At 37.6% G+C, this 25,421-nt stretch overlaps 1 protein-coding gene across 1 annotated transcript in view; it reads right to left on the bottom strand.

Annotated features, from left to right (window-relative positions):
- Cdh11 (cadherin 11) overlaps positions 1-25,421 on the bottom strand; it is a 148,800-nt gene that overhangs the window by 100,281 nt on the left and 23,098 nt on the right. The gene's annotated exons all lie outside the window — the stretch shown is intronic.

Genomic DNA, 25,421 nt, shown 5'->3' with positions numbered 1-25,421 from the left:
TAGGCTGCCCAATGAAACTGGCAGAGCAGAGTGATGAGGTGTATTCATGTAAAGCTCCATGATGCTTCCAACTTTCTGTGATCACTATCGCATCCTTAGTATGACTTAAGAGGGGCTGAGCTGAACTTGGACCTTTAAATTCAGATTAGCATTCTAAATTCTTTATTTCTAAACAGTTACTGAAATTCCAACAGTGGGCAGATACACAGCTCAAAGTGTGTGTGACTAGATAAAGTTTTACTGGCTGAAAATTAAGAGGATTTAAGGAAACCAGAAACCCCACCCTACCCGCTTTTCTTGCCTTTGCCCATAATGATTCAGAATGGGAAAGACAGACATCTAAAAACATGTGTATGTGCGTCTATTAAACACATAGTGTAAAGTTTTCACATGTTATTTATATTGATGACTCTACTTTAAACTCTCTTGATGGGAGATGTCATTCTGTAAATATGTTTCTCATACTGACTAATAAATAAAGCACTGTTAGCCAATAGGAAAGGAAGATAGGCAGGACTAGGAGCCAAGGAGGAAAGAGGAAGTAGGAAGGAGGGTGAAGGTGGAAGATGGAGAGAGCAGAACGCCAGCAGGCTCTCTCTCCAGTAAGAAAAGACCACGTGGAGATTAATAGAAATGGGTTAATAATTAAGACAGAGCTAGCCGATAAGAAACTAGTACCTGGCCAACAGCATTATATCAAATACAGAGTCTCTGTGTATTATTTGGGGCTGCGCGGCGGCGGGACAAGACCGGCGGTGGGAGCAATAACCTAACTTTACACCCTCTCCTTTTCCTTTGTTTGCATTTTTCAAGACAAGGTTTCTCTGTGTAACATTCCTGACTGTCCAGAACATGCTCCATAAACCAGGCTGGCCTTGACTCACAGAGATCTACCCACCTCTGCCTCTGCCTACTGAGTGCTGGGATTATAGGCATGCACCACCATCACCCAGCCTGTATCTCCTTCTTAAATTATGTACCTGCTCAGGCTAGGGAGTACTCACTCATCTCATAGTAAGTACCCTGGCCCTAAGTGTGAGGTTAACCCTCCTCTGCTGAGAGGTGCTTCTGCTACTTTGTTGTGCAGTTCACCTGGAGGCCTTATAAAACCACTTCTATCCTAGGTGGTCTAGGCAGGGATCAAACTTCCTGCCTAGCTGGTCACTCACTACCCTGGAGACAGGAAGCAAGCTCCTGGTCCAGGCACAGCACTCAGAGAATAAGGCCTTGCAGGAAGCAGGGGTGCTGGGAGGAAGTTTGCACTGTAGCTTCATTGTGATGCCTCTTTGATGTCAGGGCTGTTTCCTGACAAGGTGCAAACTCTTTCATTATTCATATAACCACTGTTGTTAAATCTGTGCTTAAGTACTTGGACCCAGAGGTGGGAGCATTAACTGTTTTGTTTTGTTCTAAATCAAACAAATTGAGTAAGGCAAATACCCACTGATGCTGGGCGTCTGCCACTGGGGAGTTCATTTAACTTTCTTTTCCTCTTTTTTTCTTTGCCTGGCTGCAGAATGAGAGGCCACAGAGGAGGCACTGTGCATCAGGTTATATTATCAGATCAGGGAGTATCTAAAGGGAAGGAGTGGCTGATGAGAGAAATGAAACATACCCTCATTCCATACACCTGAATTAGATGCCTTTCTCTGCCCTTCTGGAAGACTCCAGGAAGAGCAAGAGTTGAAGTACAGACAAAGCCCCATAATTTGTTTGCTGCATGTTAGGCAAGTGGCTAAGCCTCTCTGAAGCATAATGCTGGGTTTCGTTTTTCCAGCCTGGAATGTGATCCCAATATGTCCTCTCTATAAAATTATTACTGTGAAATACTTCATATGTAAGAGCATGACATCAGTTCCCTCAAAGCTCCTCCAAAGGCACTCTGTAACACCCAGGGAAGCCTCTCCCAAGTCCCAGCTTTTTCTCAGATTGTGATATTTGTATAGCAAAGAAACACAGAAGCAGAAAGATGGAAGATGGCTGTTTAAGAGAAAGGGAAAGGAAAGTCAAGCAAAGCAAATGGGTTGTCTTTGACAGAATTGAAAAAGCTTGACTAATTCTTCCTAATCATTATACCAAGTAAAGCAGGGTGACATTATGTAATTTCCCATCCTATAGTACTAGTCGTTAATATTTTGTATTAAAATCCATATACCTGAAATACACTGTGAGGAAAGGGAGTATTCCTGAGCACATACATACACACATATTGCCTTCCCCCTGAAATCCTACTCCCTTTAGCACATAACTGGATTCTACTAGAAGTGATGGATTAGATCTGGGAAGACCTAAACTGGCTGACTCCCTAAAATGAAAAACTCCTGTGGCTGTTAATGCATCTCCACACCCCATTTTGTAGTGATTATTGCCAGCATGGGCTGCTGGCCTAAATAAAAGAAAAAGGCAGAAAAATAAGGATGGAAAGAAATGACTGGAGACATACCTTAATTTTCACAACTCAGAAGGATAGAGCAGCAGTCAATATTTTTTCATTTCAAAAATAGAAAGTAGAAATTCTGAGGCAGGATTAGAAGAACCCACATGTGACAGTGGCTTCTTGGATGATCCTGTGCTAAAGCTCTTTCTACCCGCCCTGTGGTGTGAGGGGGCTCTCCTCATCAAATCCTACTTACAAGACCATCTGTGTCCCTGCCCATGCAATCAAGTCATCAGCCTCCACTCACGCATTGTTACAAGCAGTCCTCTTCTTGACGTGGTTGTTGAAGGCTGTGGGCCACTGCAAAGACCCCCTTCTTTCATTAGGGGTTTCTCTGTCTAAACAGGATTTATGATGGTCCTTGGCGAGGATCTGTGAATCACTGGCTTTCACAGGACAGCCAAAAGAGTGTTTCAGGAGAATCTACCTCTGACAGGCAATCCAACCATGAAGATTTATCTCCTTGGAAGAAACAGGCATTGCCTGATGCTTCCAGGAGTCTGCAGCACTCTGTTTAGGCAGTAAACACACAAGACAGTATTGGGGCCACCAGCCCTCTCCCACAGGGTAACCTCAGAGAATTGACCACCTTTTCTGAACAATCATCTTAGCTATAAGAGGGAAAAGGTGGCTTTCTGTATGGTCTGTCATGCATGATAACTGGAATACAATAAATCTTGATTGGGGGTATGGCCTGATACAGCGAACCAGTTATTTTTGGCAATGGATCGTATGGCCTGAAACCAGCAGCATTAACAGGCACCCTAGTGCTTTGCCTTTACAGGGGAGCAGAACATGTGAATACTCAACCCCAGGCTGAATGAGATCCTTACACCTGTACTTCACAAGACTTTGCAAGGAGTGAAAGACACCTTCAGTGTGTGGTGATTGCATTTCAGTATGAGAAGCACAATCTTACCTCCCTGCCCCAGCACTTGGTAAACCCAGGCTTCATTTATACCAATCAAGACAATTTGATTTGTTTCCTACAAACTCTGCTTCTAGTTCCTGCATCCCCACATAAAAGAGCATGGCTGTCTTTACTTTTTCCCAAAGATGCTGACAAACCAAAATGGAAGTCTTTCCTCACAAGCTCACTGAGAGGCAGCTCCAGTTAGCCTAACCCTGCAGCCCAATCTGGAAAAATGGAGACTACAGAAAGAGACCGAAGAAGGACTAACACCCCCACCCCCAATCCAGCTCATTCTGGGGACATAACATTTCTAATCTTATAAACACATGGAAAGAAAGTTTTGCTATGAGGGGCAATGGGTATTTAAGACAATCTGACTCCCCACATGCTATGTAGGACATTATCTGACAATAAATAGATCTGAGATTTACCTGGACACATATCCTTTATACACTTTCCAGTATATGGAATTAATTTAAGGAAGGGGATGAGCCTGTTGGCCTTCACCCTTCTGCAAATACTTCAAGCAAAGGTCACAAAATCGTAAAGACACCAGCATGTCTAAGTTCTGACTCCACCACTCCAACATATGAACACCTGAAAATCACTTGATCTCCCTAAATGTCAGTTTTCTTATCTAAGGAAAAAAATGACATGGGCATCTTTATAGATGATTACACATGGATAAAATGAGATAATCGAGCAGAGAGCACTATTTGAAGAAACCTATAACTTGTGTAGCTTCCTTTTTTAACTCCAGAAAAGGAAAAAAATATTGTAAGGTACATGTGGAAGAAAAATGAAATTTTAACACAAAGAGAAGAACTAAACTAATGGAAATAATTTTTCCTCATCTAACTACAGAGGCAACACTAATGAACAATACAATGACAACTGAGAAAAAGGAAAGGAAAAGTAAGATTAACAAATGTTTCATTTCATCTACCCAATATCCTAACATGTTGCTCATAGTCAAGACAATGAAAATCTGATTTACAGGATTGTTTAAAAAAAAAAAAAAAAAACCTCATATGGGACTTGTATCCAACACAGTATGCTTAAAGGAAGAAATCCTTTTAAACCAAATATTAAGTTATTACGCATCCACAGAACTCAGCAACAACAAATTTCATAATTATTTGAGTGGAGATATCATACATTCTACAGTATGCTGTTCTGTTCATCTAAAAGGTACTGTGGTATAATCTTTGTCCACCTTAACGATGAACCCCACCCTTTTCTCTGTGAGACATGGATGCGACTTCATGCTGTTTTTGTAGCTAACTCCGTGTGGATGAAAAAATATGGATGCATAGTTTGTGTGTCAGAAATAGAAGGTAACAACTGAAAAATAATCACCATCTCTAGAACCTTCTCACCTCACCCCATGAGATTTATTAACTCAGAAAGCCAATGACAGCATTTCTCTTTGTCCTATGGGAGATTTGCTATGTTCTGACAATCCAGAATTATCAAAGTATTCTTTCTGATATAGAGGATAAAACAGAGAAAACTAAACACGTGACTGTGTTTGTCCACAAAACTTTACAATTTCTTGTTTTCATGAGCTCTTTCCATGTATAGAAAAACAGGTCAGGTACCAGTGAATAAGTGTGTATGAACTGACTGCACTCACAACTACTCATAATCCATTCCACTTGAAGTGTGATATGGATGTTCCTTGTGGCTCCATGCCCAATTCCTATACCACTTATGGCAATGTCAAAGAGGAGACAGTGGCACACCATGCCCACAGTAGACTGGGCAGTCTTTTGTTTTTTATACAGTGCAATTCTTTCCTCCATCCTATAGTGAGTTTTCCTCAGAACATTCCAGGAATATTATAAAGTGACATACACTCAAGCTCACACTATCAAAATCATGGTCAAGGAGAGATTTCAATGAATAAGTTATTAAGTAATGCTTGCCAATCAACTTTAGAGTAAAATTCAAGAGACAGGGTCAAAATAAAGATCACTGGGATAGGCTCATAGAACCAGCAGCCAGAATGATTCCAGATCCTCATTTCAGGAAGGAGGAAATGAAACTGAGTGGGAAGCAGAAGTAATGCTGTGTAGGGACCTTGAAGCAGAGGCTACACAATAGCCCAGGAAGCTGGCTACCTAATATTAAACAAGATGAGACCCAGCTGCTTTGTCTTTAAGATTAACAGCAATGTCAAAATCTACTTCATTTTGGATATGAGAAGTAGCATGATCCCTGCCAAATATGCAAGTGCTGATTCTTACACTAGAAGTGAGTTGTCTGAGTCATAGTGAAAATTAGAAAGGCAACTCATGAAGTTTGACAAAACCTTCTAGAAGGTGAGATGTTGCATAATCCATTCAGGAAACATTAGCAATGAACTGCATACCAGGTGCTGTGATACAAATGATGCAGTAATAGATCTCTATCTGCGTGATACCTGCGAACAAATCACAGGTGGAAGAGAAGACTTACCAAGGCATAGTTAGTTGGTAAGGAAGTCTCTCCAGAACAAATATTTAACAAAAGAAAGCTTTCAATGAAAAAGAAATGTTTATGTTATGTGAAGGGCATGTGGTCTTTTAAGCACATTATTTTTTAAAACATATTTTTCTTTGAAATTTCCTGCGCAGAAAAATCTTTGATGTCACTGCCACCGTGTGTGTGTGTGTGTGTGTGTGTGTGTGTGTGTGTGTGTGGGTGGGTGGGTGTGTGTGTGTTTATTACCCTGAGCACACTGGGCAAGCAGGATACCACTGAACAACTACACTTAAAACATCAAGATGTTTTAAGAATGGTATTGTTACATATATTTCATGTATAATGTTCCTTTGATTTTAATAATGAAATTTATCATGTACTTTGCCTATACATTATGCAGCGGATGGCTACATAAGAATATGCCTGAGTGTTTCCTAAACACAATTCTCCAGTATTCTATTCTTTTCTTTTTATTATATCTATATCTATATCTATATCTATATCTATATCTATATCTATATCTATATCTATATCTATATATATATATATATATATATATATATATATATGTCCTTACCCCCCTTAGTATGGCTGGAAAATAAAACATTTCACAGGCTGGTGCTTTTCTGTCTTTCCTGATTCAGTTGAGTCCTAGGCACTGCAAAGTCTATGCCCCAATCACAGCCTATAAACTTCATCCCTTGATCCATCCAGGTGTGGTTTATACTCATGTCACTTGCACAACGTATTCTCCTGGAGGTCTTGAAACAAACATCTTTCTTGTCTATTGGAAAATCTCATGTGGATTCTTAACACTCACCCATCTCTTCTCCCTGTTTCTGTTTCTTTGTAAAGAATTAATAGATAGAATGCTTGGAAACCTCTCTTTCCTCAGTTTACATCTCTCATCTTACCTGTTGTTATTTGTATCAACAGGATTTTTAGGGTTTAGTTATCCATATTGTTCATTTTACCCATTAATACATACTCATTGTCAATTTTTACAAAATAAAATGAATAAATGAGAAAACACACATTTCTTTGCACTGATTTTTATTTTCTATTTAAAAACAACAGCAACAGCAACACAATTGAGATTTTTCTCCTTCTATTGTACCTGACTGAATATGCACCCTGGGGAATTCATGCACCAGTACTCAACAATCTTTTGGAACCCTGCTTCTAATGGTTGTTTAATTACCTTTCAGGATGAACAACAAACTACAAAACCATTTAACTCCCTACTATTGGGTGATGGGTAGTTTCTAAATTTTGCTCTTATAAGTAACAATGTAGCAAATGTTTTGTATATTAATCTCTGTCCTTGCTCCTGATCATTCTTTTAGAACATTTGCTAAGAGAAATTGCTGGGTCAAAAGAGGTAGTGTTTTAAAATTCTATGTACACATTTTCTATAAATAATGATTTAATTGTTGTACCTCCAGAAGTATAATGAAATGTATTTTACAAACCCTTTTTCATCACATTAATAGGCACAGAAATCTAAGAAGAAAAGGAGGGTGGAGGAATGAAGGAAGAAAGAAAGGAAGAATGGAAAATTGATAGTAGTGGGGAAGACAGACATATGGGGGTTGGAGAGGGTGGGGCATAGGGAGTGTTGAGTGAAAAAAGGGAAAAGGTGAAAAAATGTAATTATATTCTAATTGTGAAGTGAAATAATTCAGTAAGTGAAATAAAAGAGGATAAATAGGATAATAGCACTGCTCAAATGTTCATTCTTTAATTCGTATATTAACAGAAAATTGCATATATGTGCATGTTGAATATATTTACAATTTAAATATTTCTCTTTAATAGTTAAACCATATTCTTTAGAGATTGGTATCAAAAGTTAAAGGTAGTCCCTAGACAAGTCAGTCAGTGCAATAGCAATCAAATGCTGACTTACATAGAGCAAGTAGGTGGCCTCTGGCACCAATTTCTATTGTATCCATTAAAACATTAACTTCCTTTAGCTGTCTCTGAAACAGTATTGATAGCTTTCCATAGAAATGCTTCAAACAACCCAAAGTAAACATGAGGATTATTTTTCTGTCTTGGGCAAACAATAACAACATCATCTAACTCAAAAGTATTTCCTCTGGTTATATTCGAAAATAAAGCTTTCAAGTACCATATAGTAACATATATTGTTATGTCTTAAAATCAATCTGTGCTGTAAAGGTAGGATAATTTGTAATCTCAGCAGAGAGTGTCTCCAAGAAAACACCATGCAGAGCCTACATCACATGCCTGAGTGGAGAAGAATATCTGAAGATTACTGGTCCTATTCTTTTCAGGGTCTCTTCTCCCTATGTCAGTCAAGGTTCACCCTACACACCTCCCACCTGGGTGAAGCCTCACTCAGAGGCTATAGTCAGGAGCTCTCAATCCCAAGAATGAACCATGGAGCCCCTCACCCAACCACATCCTTTCTGGAGATTTGGTTTCAGGTTTGTGATAATTAAATTCTTGCCTATGAAAATGTGAACTCTGACCAAATATGGAGCTGAGGTCAGGTCACTCCTCCCTAGGTGTTAAAGAGGGATCTATCTGGAAGGCCTGGGCAAACCAGTAAGTCCCATATTGCAGGAGTGGGAACAGATGATTAGAACCAGTGCCACTCAATATCTGAGCATGACTGAGGAGTAAGAAGACCATTCACAAACTTGTAGCACAAGCATTTTCTTTTGGATTTCATAAATCTAGTAGCCAACTATCCCCACCTTTGCCATATGAACATACTTTTCTTAGCTTGGAAGAAAGAACCACCTTATCAGAGGAGTGTGGAAAAGTTTGTTTGACATGTTCCAACTCTTCATTGAGTCAATACTTCTACACTCACCAAGTAAGTGTAGCACTCAGCAACGTAAGTCTGTATCCATCCCCTTCCCTTACACTGACTAATAAAGGGTGTCAAAGCTGTCCCTCACTGTTCCTTGCATCCATACTATCTAAATTTGGACTATCATTGAAATGTCTTAGACAAAAACATAGACGTTGCAGTAAATAAACTTGGACTCAAAGATAAATTCTGAAAAGTGGCTTCTGGGTAAGTCAAATGAGATACCTCAGCATTTGGCATTCTTCCTCATGAGTAACTTAGGAGTTGCTTCAAGAACTCTTATCTTTTCTATTCAAACCATCCTGATTACTAGTTGACACACCACTTTTGCTGGCAAACATATTTTAACAAATTAGTGACAAAAGAATGGAAAGACATCATCTTCCAAATGATCTCCTTACAAAAGCTCTAAGTGGCACGTATATCTGGTGGCTATATGACAATAGGAGAAGCATTTTGTGCTTCTAGAATAAAATCCCCAGAGCCACTTAGGAAATAGCCTTATCGATGAAAAAAATATTAAATAAATAAATAAATAGATATAAATTAAGACTCAGTTTTGTAATCCAATTTTCAGAAAATTAAGAATACAGGATGGAAAATATACAACATATACAACAACTGATTTTTTTTGTTGTTTTGTTTTTTGTTTTGGGGTTTTTATGTTTGTTTGTTTTTCGAGACAGGGTTTCTCTGTGGCTTTGGAGGGTGCCCTGAACTAGCTCTTGTAGATCAGGCTGTTGTTGAACTCACAGAGATCTGTCTCTGCCTCTCGAGTGCTGGGATTAAAGGCATATACTACCACCACCCAGCAACAACTGTTCTTAAGTGGAACCAATTTTGTTCCTTGGGAGATATTTTGCAGTGTCTACAGATACTTTTGACTGTCACAACTAGGGAGGAAGAAATACTAGAACCAAATGAGTAGAGACCAGAGAAGAAGGAGAAGAAAGTTATTGTTCACAATATACAGGGTAGTCACTCATGGTGTAGCATTTCCCTGGTCAAAAAGAATATAATGCTGAATGTGAGAACTCTTGAACACTATTCGTTCAATGAGAGGATAAATGCGGGGACTTGTATAGTAAGCTAAATTGAAAAAATCTACTCAAAGATAAAAATGGGCATTCTGAACTGTAATCTGGAAAAGACATTCATTGACAATGAAGGGGTGATCACTGCATATGTAAAGAGAACAGGAACTCTTGTACAAATAGAGGGCATCAGAATAGGTGGCCCTGATGGTCTGACAAGGTGATAATAGCTTGAAGATATCCAACTAGTAGTAAGTCATTCAGGTAAAGAATTTTCTAAGGGCTTTCCACATTCTGTATCTAACAAAAAGATAGTTACAACATCTACTCTTTGCTGTCAACTTCGCATACATGGAAGGAGGGACTTTCAAATCAAGAATCATCTCCCTAAGACTGGCCTTTTTGCATATCTATAGGAATTTTCTAGATTGCTAATTAACATGGAAGGATCCAGTCTGCTGTGGGTAATATATAGAAAGGTAGGCAACATGATCTGGGAAACAACCCCTGTAAGAAGTAATCATACATGATCTCTGTTTCAATGCCTCCAGGTTCCTGCCTTGAGCTTCCATTTTGTCTTTTTTCCATGGACCTTAAACCGTTTCCTTCTCACATTTGCTTTTGACCATGGTATTTATTGCAGCAACAGAAAAGCAAACCGGAACAATAGTTTAAACAACTATTACATTAAAAAATAGTTAAAATTCTACAAAATAAAAAAACCTTTTCTTCTCACTTTGGCTAAAAATTAATTGACATATAGGTACAGAATTACAAAATCATCATTAATGATTCATATAAGTACATACTTTTCTCCATATTTTTCTATAGATGCTGAAGAAATTAGTTTTAATCTCTGTTGCTTATGTTTAGAGATCAGGAGACAAAGTCACTTGAGGTAGAGCTGTATAGCTTAATAATATTATTCTGAATAACAGAATAAGAAATGCAGGATCCCTGGAGTCAGAGAACCTAAGCACCGTCCATTCCACCTATACCAACTCAGGTTACCTCCTATATAATAAGTAAGTCGAGTGACTGTATCTTCTGCATGTGACTGTTTCATTTCTGCATGGGGACATTTCATAGAAATGTCTTAGATTCTGTTCTTCCTGAAATACACTCTGTTCCATTTAACTGTTGAAATTCATCTTTTAGATACCACATTCACTCCCTACTTAGAATGAGGAAAGCCAGAGTCAACGTATGGCAGTGTATCTCTACAGTTACATGTCTTATAACATTCTCTTAGGCTTTGCTGATTACTGGGACCTTAAAAGCATTTTCCGTTTGTTGTCTTGTTTAATGTTCAAAATTGCTATGTGAGAGAAAGGTACCATTATTATTCCTTTTCAGCCATAAAAAAAGAAGGTGCCTAGATATTTTTTAACTTTCCTAAAAGCTACACAGCTGGTAAATGTCAAAACCAAGATTCAACTCAATTAGCTTTAACTTAGAGACCTGCCATTTAATTTAAGGCCCAACAGGTCTTATCATGCTATTTTGATATTACTTTTAGGAGCCATTGCTTTCTCAGAGTAGACCTGTTTTAAAGGCAGTATTTACTTGTAACATTGATTCTAAAATTTCTTACAAGGGTATAAATTCAGGGGGATTCTCTAACAGAAATTGTGATATGGAAGAAGGTGATGCCTCATCTTTGGCAGACATTGATGAGATAGACAACATAATACATGAAGGCCTTAAAATAATACTTTAGACCAATGGTTCCCAAACATCAAAAATCTCCAGCTATCTAGATGTATTTTCTTTTTGTGATGGTTGAGATTGTAGCCAAAACTCCCCATATGCTAGGCAAGTTCACCACCACTGAACTGCACTTCTGCTCCCTGACATTTAATAATGATACCAAGTGTTTAGGAGTTCCAGAATTCAGAACATAGACTAAAAACGTGCCCCCCTACCATATTTCCAGAGGATATAGATGCTGTTCATCCAGGAAATGCATTGCCAAATAACCCCATCTAAGTCCATTTCTACTGGTGCTGTGAAATTAGAGTGCACATCCACCTTTGTGCTATGGCTTATATATGATGGATACCTCAAATGCTCATGTGAAGGAGGTAGGGACATTGACAGTAGATCCAGGCAGACAAAAGCAATTTAATCCTAAGGTTTCTGCTTCAGATAACAGTTTAATTCACTGGTGGAATGAAAATTGAATGAATTACTGTGAAGTAGATGTGGGAAGGTAGGTGACTTTTTCTCCCCTTAGGGAAATATTTCACTTTGGGCACCTTCTTCTTCATATCTGCTTCTCGGCTGTCACAAGATGAAAAATATTCCTCTGCCACACCCTTCCACCATGATGTTCCTGACTTGTCCACCATAAGCTGAAATGTTTTGTCATCATAAACCTTTCCTTGTGCAAATGATGATTTTCTCAGATATTTTGTTATAGAGTTGAGATTTTCTTACTAACACTCTCTGTATGAATATGTCAGTGTCTAAAGAAAGCTACCACCTATGAAATAAAGAATGAAACATCAGGGGAAATTTTTCTTCTGTAAATGAAAAGGAGGAAGTCTACCACTTCTTAAGAACCACCATAATTACTTAAAATCATAATAAAATGGTAGTTTCTCATAGACTATCCCCAGTCATAGAAGGGTTAGGTTCCTGGCCAAGAAACTTCCTTTGAAACAAATAAGGTTGAGTCAGGTTGTAGACAGGCACCTCTTATTAAACAAATACAAACTCTAATATACAGAAGAAAAAAGGTCTACATCCCTCACTCTGAAATCATCAGTACTATCTAGAGATTGAATGCTAAACAATATTGTATACTCTTAGTCCACAGCAAAGAGTAAAAGCCAAGAAATGCACTAAATTTTTTTCATAGAATATCTGAATCAAATATTCTAATTTAGGACCTTCAGAGTGAATTTTAGATGAAAAAAAAAAGTGATAGCATTTGAGATGAAAGAGAAACTAGACCCATACACTCTGGGACCTTTTGATTTAGGAAAGGTTTCAGAGTTAGGTGTGAATGGTAAATGTCCCAGAAGACGGGAACCTGGTAACCAGAACTATTAAATTTTGCACTTGACAGAAGTATTTCTTCTTCCAGTAATGGCACTAACAGAGCCCAAGCAAATCATCTTAATCACTTTGCCTTTCTTTCTGAATCCAGGGAATTTAGTTTTGTTCTTTTGACTTCCCTTAGGAATAATGAAGTGTCAGCAGCTGTGGTGATATACAAGTGGCTTTATATGAGAAATGTCTGATACAGTGCACAGGAATATGCAAATGAGTTAATGAGTTATAGGGAATACAGTCACCTCCTGGTCCTAAACCCAGGTTCAAACTCTAAGAAAGTATGAAGAAGGAAATACTAAATTCTGGTTCCAGTTGCTCACCTTGTGCTGCTGTTGTAAGCAAATCCAGCTCTTGTCACTTTAAGGAGTGTTGCTAAAAATAATCTAAATTATAAAACCACGATTGACCAGATGTAAAGAGGAAAAATTATGCAAATTATTGAAATATAATAAATGAATTGCTCCTAAATCCTTTTGCATGGTATTAGAGTTGATTCCTAATATTGTGATTCAGATTATTCAGTGTTAATAAATTTTGTCAATAATACTTAACTGGTTTGCCTAGGTAGAAAAAAAAAAGACATCATTTAACTGTAGTTGAATCCTGTGAAAGGGAGAACTACGTGTATGTCATTTTAAACATAGAAAAAAATGTCTGTACATGATGACTCCTCACTGAACGTACCCTTAGTTTAAAATAATGATCACAATTAAATATGTTGAACATGTAGGAGGTAAAACAAACTAGATTATTAAAAATCTCTTAATGAGCATAAATAGTGGCTTCTCAGAGTGAAGTATGAATGAATTATTTCTATTTAAATATTTTCTTTAAAGAAGAAACATCCTCACATTTGTGTTTAAGAAATAATAATATAATGAATAATTTTGCATACAGCTCAAATAGCAGCCAAAAACACGGACTTCTTAGTCAAGAGGTACATCGCTATGACTTCAATGGACATAGTTTTCCTAATGGTAAAAATAGGAATAATTTGATAAGGAAATGATAAGATTCCAAGCAGACAACAGAGATAGTCCAGGTTGTTGTTTGAGACAGGCAACTTAATTTTAAGGTAGGTAGGCCACATTCACTAAATATCTGAACTCAAATTCATATCTAAAAGAAGAGTTTCCTTAAAAAACAAACCCCAACACAAAACAAACAAATGCAAAACAAAAGTGTATGTCTCAACACAGCAAATAATTTTAAGCCATTTTGTGTTTGAACAACATGAAATGTCTTTTCAATGTTCTCCCCTCAAATTCCAATAGCCCCCATGAAAATACACTCTAAAAACCATCAAAGAATGGGAAAGTGACTAATTATGCAAGAATTACTCTCATGACGTCTCCCATTCTCCTGAGGCATGCTGTGCTTAAAAAAATAATAAAGGATTTGTAACTCTTAGCCATCAGCCCTTCGTGTAACTTTTGATTCAAGTAACAAACAGCATTTCTGCACTATGTGTTCATTATGCCACTAAATTGGCAAGGAAAGAAGCCAATTCTAATGAATTGTAACCATAGTTTCTTCTGGGTATTACATATTAGAAGTGGGTAGCACTTTAAATTATGGTACACAAAACAGCATATAATTAATTCTGAATAAAAGATAATGTATTCTTGCTAAATACGAGTTATTTTAAAAATCTCTTAATGAAGAACTAAGCATATGCTGTGTCGCACTGTGAAAATGTTTAGCATATGCCGTTACAGCCAACATTTCACATTTATTATTATATTTATTTTCAATAATAATATATTATTTTAAGTGAACATAGGGGGAAAAACTTAATTACTAACATTCTGAATGTGGAAAATATATGCAAATTACAGGAAACTTTTTGGCTCCCCATACGTTGTCACTAAATAACTTTTTGATGACATGGTGCGATTGCAATTTGCAATCGAATGAGAAAAATGGAAAAGACTGTTACTTTTATATCACAGAACATATGCACAACGAATTTTAAAATTCAGATATGGAGATAAACATTTCTATTCTGAAACCTGACATGTTCTGAGTTTTCATGGAAAAGCAAAGATTAAACCTAGATGGCGAGTTTTCCATGATTGACAGTGGGTTCATTACTCCTTTTATGACATGGTGTTTCTGTTTGTAAAGAAAAAAAATCTATTTGAATGTTCCACACTTGAAATCACAGTGCATATTGTATCTCCCAACTGAGCAGAAGCCTGATTCCTTATTCTGTCTTGATAATCACCAATAATCATAAGGTAAGATTTGCTTTGGCCAAGCTCTTTTTTATTTTTAGCATTATGTTCCACATATGTATCTTGATGGTACCTCTGTGAACCTATAAGCCAACAGTGTGACTATGTGCTTTGTAGACCTTTGCAACACTTAGCCTCATGGTCATGAAGTGACTATATTAAACTAAGTTCCTTTTCATTTGCGATTATCCTGTCATCTTTCCCCCAGCCCTCTCAGGCATGCCCGTAGAACCACAATAAAACCAGGTTTTCTAGATTCGAGTGTACTTTTGATTTTTCTTTCATTTTAATTTGAAGAGAAAAATAGAGGTAATATCACAAATGCCTCAAGTTAAAATATTTTATAATCCAAGCCCCAGCTTCTTTTCCAGTGGTGTGGTGACTAAATCCCTTAAACCATCAAAATAACTTGAAGAGGAGGTTTTTCCATTCCTTTCTTAGTTACCCTATTATTGGGGTGATTTCAATTATGTTTGTACACTAATATACAGTCATGAATAAGCATAAAAGCTTAGAGTTTTAAATTAAAATGTAAAATGCAACAAAAATAAGGAATATAAATAAGTACTGTACAGTTTCGGTAGTACTTGGTCACATGTGCAAAGAGTCTGACTGAAGAGCAAATTCAATGACCTACCCTATACTACTTAAGATTTTATTTAAGCATGTATCTATGTAAACCTTTATTAAACCCAGTAAATGAATCATTGATTATCATTGATTATAGTAATATATGTAGTTTGCCTAACTGCCCCTGGATATCTAAGTTTTCTTTTTATTTCTTTTCTTTCCCTTTTAGATTACAGGCATATTTTGGACAATGTGTTGATTAACATTTTGTCAATTTGATGTAAACAAAGGTGATCTTGGAAGAGGGAAACTTGATTGAGACAATCCTTTACTCAGATTGGCATCTAGGCAAGTCGATGGGGCGTTTTCTTGATTAATGATTGATGATTAAAATGAAAGTGTCTAGCCCACTGTAGAAAGGTGCAATCCCTGGGCATGTGGTCTTGAGTTATATAGGAAAGCTGCCTGAACATGATGAGGAAAGGAAGTATGACTCTGTTTCAGTCCCTGCCTCTAGATTCCTGCCCTGAAATCCTGTCCTGACTTCCTTCAATGATGAAATGTGACATGGAATAATAAATTCTGTCTTTTCCAAGTTGGTTTGGTCTTGTGGTCTTAACCACAGCAATAAAAGACAGGCACTTCATTCTTTTAAAGTTTACTATCATCATCACTACCATCATTGTCATTGTGTGTGGGGGGGGGGGATGAGTGTCTATGTGGACATGTGGACATGTACAGAAACATTCCCCTAGGTCACATGTGAAAATCAGAGTATCAGAGTACAACATTGTGGGGTCAGTTCTCTCCCAACTTTGTGTAAATTCTGAAGAGGAAACTTAGGCTGGCTTGCACAGTTAGCATGAAAGCGTGTATACCCACAGAACCATTTTACTACAATATTACCGACTTTTTAAAACATTTTGACGCTATTTATTTATTGTTAATTTCACAATATTGTGACATGATTGTAGTCAAATGCCTATAGAAATGCCATTATTTCATACTAATATTGTTATTTTTACTACCTAGGCATTCATCCTTAGCATTTCTGTGTATGATTCTGATGGCTCCATAGTTTGACAATGTCTCTGAGTGCCCACAACCCTTCATATCACCTTTGTTAACAACAATAGGGAAAGAATTATTTCTATATATCCCCTTTACCTCTAAATAAGTGCTTGTTAGAGGAAAATTCTTGTAAATTAAGCATACTAAACTCAATTCTAGTGCATAATAGATGTTCAACAAATATTCTCTAAATTGATTAACAAATCTTGAAAGATGTATATCAGACTTCATCATGTTTTAACTATAGAAATTAAATTCTTACTAAAGTTGCTAAGGTTATTCACTATTTATTTTCCTTTACTTATGCCTTGACACATTCCATAAAGAATTTAGGACAGAGAAATTGTTTGCTAAATCAATTCTGTTTGCTACTGCTAGGACTTATTTATATAAGAAAAAAATACTCTTTAGATTCATGTTTAACTGGTTTAGCAATGATGCAGAGGTAGCTCAAACCATAGCATTTTATAGCAGAAATCTTCTTAGGTTCTGTTAGCTAGATGGAGCCATTACTCTTACATTTTGTTTGCTGAATCTATTCTTTTTGTTCATGACAAATGTCGCCATCTAATGTAGCCTTTCTCTGGCTAGTTCCATACCACTTTCCACAGAATGCAGTGGTCACAAATGGTATCTGCACTAATTCACTGGCTTATCTCCACCCGATGGTCTGTGGATGCCCCTCAGAAATGGAAAGGCTTGAAGGTCACACTTTAAAGAGGGAGCATTACCTAAAACTGTGTATGAGCAGATATCTCAAGAGGGAAAATTACTTGCTAATGTGTGAGTAAAAATAACAGAATCTAAATAGTAATCTAAAATGCCAGACTCCTAGACCTGAGCTCTTCCCATACCTGCCAAGTAGTGACCCATCTGAGCCACTGAGCTCCGTAATCAAGTGACTTGAGCCTAATGTTTGGAATCTCTCTTCTAGGCTGTAAGTTGCACTACCCAACACTAGCAAGTATGATATCATGTTGATACACTATTTTTATAGTGTGTGAACAAGGCAGAGAACTCAATTGTTCCCTTTTATTGTTGGGAATTCCCCATAACATGAATGATCTAAGAACGTGCCACAGACAAGTGACAAGGGTAAACCAACAACCAGGTGTTCACTTACTGAGTATAGGAATGTATCTCCTTTTTCCTCTTGTAACTTGGCACAAACTACAGTTCTTATCCCATACTCACACTCAGGTTCGTTAACCATGGTTGTACACTGGGAGCCTGAGGCATCTCTTTCACTTGAGAAACATTTCCCAGGACAATAGCATTTATACATTCAAAAAAAAAAAAAAATGAGGGGGGAAGAGTAGAGGGAGAGAGAGAAAATCAAAAGAACATTGTGCTCAAGATATTTACATGAGAATGTGATGTGCTTTTTATCAAAAAGTCACAAAGCATTCAATATTATTTTTGAATTCAAGGAAAGGCTCCACATGTCAAAAACCACCTGGACACTGACACTGCATCTACTCACTATTTATATCGGAGTCTCAGAGATTCCTAGCTGTATGGATATCTACTCCTGTGTGCACAGATGGCAATCTATTTTCTATAACTACAAAAAGAGTTGGGCAAGAGGTGCAGAAAGTCAAGGCCCAATTTGAGATCATCAGACTTTGAACAATGTGGTGATTCCCTTGAACACCTCTACATCAGCTCTCCACTTCTATTGCCCTACCTGGAGTCAATATCTTCTTCTCTCCTAAGAGGTGGCTACAAGGCACTAGGTTAAAGGAAAATGGAGAGGAAGATGGGAGAGGCTGAGACTGCATTATTTCTTTCAAATCTCAGTAAGTCAGGTACATATGGTTTCTGATATGGAAGTAGGCTACTATGCTGGTTTCTGTGTGAATTAAATAAATACATAGAGAGGGTTCTAATTAACCTATGGTTCTCACTCTTGATGTTTTCTCTTTCCTTATAAAGCTCTTTGGGGAGGTTCCCTGATATCAGTCATTAAGTAATCTAGTGTTCATCTGAAAAGGAATGCAAATTTATTTGGTGGTAGCACTTTTGCTATTGCTATTTCTTTGGTTGCTCTGGGTACTAGGAAATAATATCCTATATTGTAAAGGTGTACTTTCCAGAGGAGGTCTTCAGTCCACCTCTCAACTTCACTTTTACTTCCGTTCCCCTCACTCTGACTTATATAAAATGTCCATTTATCGAAGTCTCAGTTCATTGCTGCTATTTATGAAAGCTACTTTAATTCCTTTCTAGAGTAGAGAAGACTGTAAATAAACAGACAAGTGCATAGACCTCGCTGGCTGGACTTTTCACATGGCCAGCTGTTAGAAATCCAATCTGCTTTCTCCAGGGAGGCCAGCACAGATTTAGTTAAAGCTCAATAGCAATTCTTTGTTCAGGCAGACTGAGTTGAAAGTCCATTCAATAAATACACATCTGGTAGATAAATTTAGAGTTAAATAATTGTGATTTCAATTATTTAACCTTCAATGAGTTTTTATATAGTTTCAAATGTCTATATTATTGCACACATCAGAGCAAAATCACCAAATGAAGAATATTGCACTTCCAACTACTAACAATTGGCAGCTGGACACTATGATGGTTTGTGTCTGTTCACCCAGGACCCATCACTGTGACTATTGCATTTTAGATACTTTCATGGATGAGTAGATGCTAGATAAAGTATCTATGTGTGTTCTCATAGTTCTATGTACATATGTCTATATCTAACTTAACAACACACTGCTTTAGCAACTCTCAGGTTTAATAAACTTTACAAAATCTACAAAGAAGTGAACTAATACCTCTGGTTTACTTTCCAATAGCTATTTCCATATACTGTGTCCAGACCTTCCTCATACCTCCCTGTTTTCATTTTGCCTTATTGGGACCCAAAGTGACACCGAAGTGAGGTTCAAGACATGATTTCATTTACCTAGTAATGTACAGAGATGCCTCCTCCAAATGGAAAAAGTCAGTAAGGGAAAAGTAAACAGTGTGATCTGCTTTCCTTTGTACCTACAGATTTTGATATTCCAATTTTACCATCTGAAACAAATGGGTGTCAGAAAAAAAAAAAGTTAAATATGGGGATTGGTTAACAGTTTTGTGCTGAGAACTGAACCAAAGCTCTTGTGTATGCTAGACTGGCACACTACTATGATCTATGTCTTGACCTAGAGGCATGGCTCAGCTCATTTGTTAACGTGCCTCATTTACCAATCCCAATAGTATCATTGAACACCAAGTTAAGTGTTATAAATAATATTCATTCTCAGTCCAGTTTAAGAAAAATTACCTTAGGTAATTTGGATGGTTCTGATACTGGGAGTTGAAATTAGTATGAGCAGAACTGAGCCCTCCATTGACACAACAGACATCTCCCTGTGGGCTACAGCTTCATATCATGCTTCCATTGTCCTCACTATCATGCCTGTCTGTTTCCTTCTCAGATTTCAGATCATTTTATCAAACCACATGTATCAATTAATATGTTGAAATATGCCTGGTAATGCAGTAATATTCAGCACAAAACCCTGGGGAAAGGGATGAGGGTATATAGATTCTGTCCACTGATAACTGTACTTACAAGAGACCTGAGGGATTTCATGCTCTAATTCCATTATTTCAAACATCATCTTGAACAACAGTGTTTCAGCAGACACCAAATCCTTACTACCTTGCTACTAGACATTACTGTCACAAGAACTGTGATCATCAAATTTCTGGTATAAATAATTCAGTCTTACCTGCAATGAAATAGAAGCAGTCATCGAAAGCCTTCCAACCAAAAAAAGTCCAGGGCCAGATGGATTCAGTGCAGATTTCTACCAGACATTCAAGGAAGAAATAATACCACTACTCCTCAAACTGTCCCATAAAATAGAAACAGAAGGTTCATTGCCAAACTCTTTCTATTAACCTTGGTACCCAAGCCTCACAAAGACACAACTAAGAAAGAAAACTACTGACAAATATCCCTGATGAACATCGATGCAAAATTACTCAATAAAATCCTGGCAAACAAATTCAAGAATACATCAGAGAAATCATCCACCATGACCAAGAAGGGTTCATCGCTGGATTGCAGGGATGGTTTAACATACGAAAATCTATCAATGTGATCCAACATATAAACAAACAGAAAAAGAAAAACCATATGATTATCTCCCTAGATGCTGAAAAAGACTTCAAAAAAATTCAACCCTCTTTCATGATAAAGGTCTTGGAGAGATCAGGGATAACAGGAACATACCTAAACATAATAAGAGCAATATACAGCAAAACAAGTGCCAATATCAAACTGAATGGAGAGAAAATTAAGCCAATTCCTTTAAAATCAGGAACAACACAAGGCTGCCCTCTCTCTCCATATCTCTTCAATATCATACTGGAAATTCTAGCTAGAGCAATAAGACAACAAAAGGAGATCAAGAGGATCCAAATTGGAAAGGAAGAAGTCAAACTGTCTCTATTTGCAGATGATATGATAGTTTACAAAAGCGACCCAATAAACTCTACCAGGGAACTCCTACAGCTGATAACTAGCAGGATACAGCAAACTAGCAGGATACAAGAAAACTCAAAAAAAAAAATCAGTAGCCCTACTTTTTTCAGATGACAAAAAGACAGAAAAAGAAATCAGAGAAACATCACCCTTTACAATAGCCACAAGCAACATAAAGTATCTTGGTGTAATGCTTACCAAACAAGTAAAAGACATATATAGTAAGAACTTTGTGGCTCTAAAGAAAGAAATAAAAGAAGATACCAGAAAATGGAAAGATCTCCCATGCTCTTGGATAGGTAGGATAAACATAGTAAAAATGGCAATCTTGCCAAAAGCAATCTACAGATTCAATGCAATCACCATTAAAATCCCAGCACAAAAGGATAACAATCAACTTTATATGGAAAAAAAAAAGACCCAGGATAGCCAAAACAACCCTACACAATCAACGTTCCTGACCTTAAGCTCTACTATGGAGCTATAGTTCTGAGAACAGCCGGGTATTGGCACAAAAATAGACAGTTAGACCAATGGAATAGAATTGAATTTCCTGATATTAACCCACACACCTATGAACACCTGATTTTCAACAAAACAGCTAAAATTATACAATGGGGCAAGGACAGCATATTCAACAAATGGTGCTGGCACAATTGGATGAGGGTGTAGAAGACTGCAGATAGACTCATGTCTGTTGCCATGCACAAAACTCAAGTCCAAATGGATCAAAGACCTTAACATCAATCCAGCCACATTGAACTTTTTAGAAGAGAAAGTAGGAGGTACCCTTGAACAAATTGGTATAGGAGCCTGCTTCCTGAACATAATTCCATGGGCACAGACACTGAGAGAAACAATTAATAAATGGGGCCAATTCAAACTTAGAAGCTTCTGTAAGGCAAAGGACACAGTTGACAAGACCAAACGACAGCCCACAGACTGGGAAATGATTTTCACCAATACTATATCTGACAAAGGGCTGATCTCTAAAATATACAAAGAACTCATGAAACTAGTCAACAAAACAGCAAATACCCCTATTAAAAAATTAGGTACATAACTGAAGAAAGAATTCTCAATAGAGGAAATCAAAAAGGCTGAAAGACACTTAAGAAAGTGCTCCACATCCTAAGCTATCAGGGTAATGCAAATCAAAACAACTTTGAGATACCATCTTACTCCTGCCAGAATGGCTAAAATTAGAAACACCAATGAGGACACATGCTGAAGAGGATGTGGAGAATGGGGAACACTCCTCCACTGCTGGTGGGAGTGAAAACTCTCGTACAGCCTTTTTGGAGATCAGTATGGCAGTTCCTTGTAAGGAGTATGGGTTTTTCCTCCCGCTGCCTAGTCTTGGCCCTCCACTGCGCCAGCCCCATTTAACACACCGAGACTCTGTATTTGATATTATACTGTTGGCCAGGTATTTGTTTCTTATCGGCTAGCTCTGTCTTAAGTATTAACCCAATTCTTCTGATCTATGTATTTCTCTTACCAGGGAGCCATCCGGCATACTGCTTTCTCCTGACTCTCCAACTTGACTCCTTCTTAGTACCTCCTATTTCCTCCTTGTCTCTTAGTCCCGCCTATCTTGCTTTCCTATTGGCCAACAGTACTTTATTCATTAACCAGTATGAGAAACATATATACAGAATGACATCTCCCATCAGTTCCTCAGGAAAATGGGAATTAGTTTACCAGAGGACCTGGCAATCCCCCTCTTAGGCATATACCCAAATGATCCACATCCATGCAACAAAGACATCTGTTCAACTATGTTCATAGCAGCACTATTTGTAATAGCAAGAACCTGGAAACAATCTAGATACGCCTCAATTGAAGAATGGATAATGAAGATGTGGCACATCTACATAATGGAATACTACTATGCAGAAAAAATAATGGTATCTTGAAATTCACAGGCAAGTGGATGGCACTTGAAGAAACCATCCTGAATGAGGTAACCCAGTCACAAAAAGAGGAACATAGTATGCACTCACTCATATATGGATTTTAGATGTACAGCAAAGGATCATCAGCCTATAATTCACACCACCAGAGGAACTAGTATACAAGGTATATTCTAAGAGATTCATATAAAGTCCCTCACAGAACTGGGAAGGGACAAGTCCCCCCAGAGCACAAGGGAAGGGGGGGGGCAGCAAATGGAGAGAGAAGTAGGAGAAAATGAGGGGGAGGAAAGGAAAACATGGGCAACTAGTAAGATTGAGCCCGGGTAGGAATAGAAGAAAGAAGAGAGAGAGAACGAACATAAAAGAGGGAACCAATATTGGTTTGAAGATAAAATTGAACACAAAGAAAGGTTTAGAGAACTACAAGACTGCTGCCAAATAACAATTTGAGCATCTGTGGAAAGGCTACATAAATGCCCTTCCCGGATAATGAGATCAACAACTAACTTATCCATGGAGCCCTCACCTAATACCTGTTAGAAACAGGAGCAAACACCCATACATAAACAGAGTCTAACTAGAACCCAGATGCAGATGGAGAGGACAAGACCAGGCTGCAGAAACTTATAGAGACAGCTTACCTGAACAAGGAGGAGCTAACGGGCCCCCAGACTGATAGAAGCCCGCATAGGACTGACTCAGGTCCCCCTCAATATGGTTCTCAGCCAGAAGGACTGAGCAGTCTAAGGGACCTCAGACAGTGGAGTCAGGATGTATCCCTGGTGCACAAAAGGACCTTGCTAACACATGCCCAATGAAGGGATAACTGCCTTATTCTAGAGACAGGAGAGAAGCCCTAGTCCCTACTTCAAATGACCTGTCAGATCTACATGACCCCAACTGGATGTCATTCCCCTACATATGGAATTGGGGTGGGGGGATGGGAGGGGAGGGTGGTTAGGGTGCATGTGAGAGGGCAGAGTGGGTAAAAGTGAGGGAGAGAGAGAGGGACAGAAGAAGGAAGAGAGGGAGGGAGGGAAAAAGAAAGAGAGGAAGAGATGGAGGGAGAGGGAACTGGTACCAAGTTGTAAAATAATAAATTTAAAAAAAAAATGCTTTGACTCCAAAATTTAAGTTCAAGGACAAGTTACTGGGGAAAATGATTTCTATTTTTGTTTCCACGGAAAATGAAAAGCTATGGATTCCTTCCAGACTAATGTGGTTTGATCAAGCCAGACTGCCTGAAACAGAGTACCAGGTGATCTTACATTCAAAACAGCTGGACAAAGAAGCCTTGCAGACTATAGCCAGGATTTCTGCATCTTCTTAGAATCCCTATGATAGCGCCCCTTACCAGGAGCAAGTAGTTTGGAAAGAACGACGCCCATTTTCCCAAATATTGTCTATAAATGTTTGTTTTCATTTAAGTGGACTTGGTTATAAAAAAATAAATATATATATATAAATAATTCAGTCTTAGCATTTTTACAGCAGCTTCACATGAACATAAACATACAGATGCTTAAGTCTGCATACACATGGTGTATATATGTATGTATATATGTATGTATGTATAACACACACACACACACTATTGGTTTATTCCTTATAACTATTACTCAGTGGGGGGTTGTTTTCAAATGGAAACAACATCAGAATTTCAAATTGATAAAATAAAAACTGGTTTTCTAGTCTCCTGACAGCATCCAGGAATATATATTTGTCCTGGATGACAGCTGTTTCTTTACTTGTATTCAAAGGTCAACTTTCAGCTAGTTCAATAACTAGAATGCAATACTTCCAGCTCGCAATATTTTTTGACAAGCTCTGGGCAAAAAGTTATCCATGGTAGTCTATTATTATGTTTTGATAAAGGCATTATATAAGGAAACTGTGTGAATAATATTTTTATAAAGCTTTTGGTTATAACTATTTTCTGGCTTATTTTACTCTTTTTCTCTTTACTTTTATCTCTGTCCCTTTTTCTCTTCCCATTCTCTCTCTTTCTCTCTCACACACACAAGCACATATACTCATGCACACATTTTCAGCTATGAGAAAAAAGTAAGCATAAGTTTTCAAAGTATTATTTTGTGCTTGCAGATTATTAATAAACAAAATAGGGTGTTTATTTTAAACATTAATGGTTTGGGTTTCATCAGAACCTGCATTCTTATCTCTGTGATATATTAGTTTCAGATTCCTCAAATTGGTAATACATATACATATGTACGTATATGTATACATGTGCACATAACAACACATATATACATACACATATATACATACATACATACATACATACATACATACATACATATGGCTCTGTGAATGGAAGTTGTCATGGTCTCTTAGCAGTCAATCTTGAAGATTAATCCTCATA

This window comes from Phodopus roborovskii, unplaced genomic scaffold, assembly GCF_943737965.1.
Source record: "Phodopus roborovskii unplaced genomic scaffold, PHOROB, whole genome shotgun sequence".
Classification (NCBI taxonomy): Eukaryota; Metazoa; Chordata; class Mammalia; order Rodentia; family Cricetidae; genus Phodopus; species Phodopus roborovskii.
The sequence above is the reverse complement of the archived record's forward strand: the minus strand, read 5'-3'. Positions and strand labels throughout refer to the sequence as shown.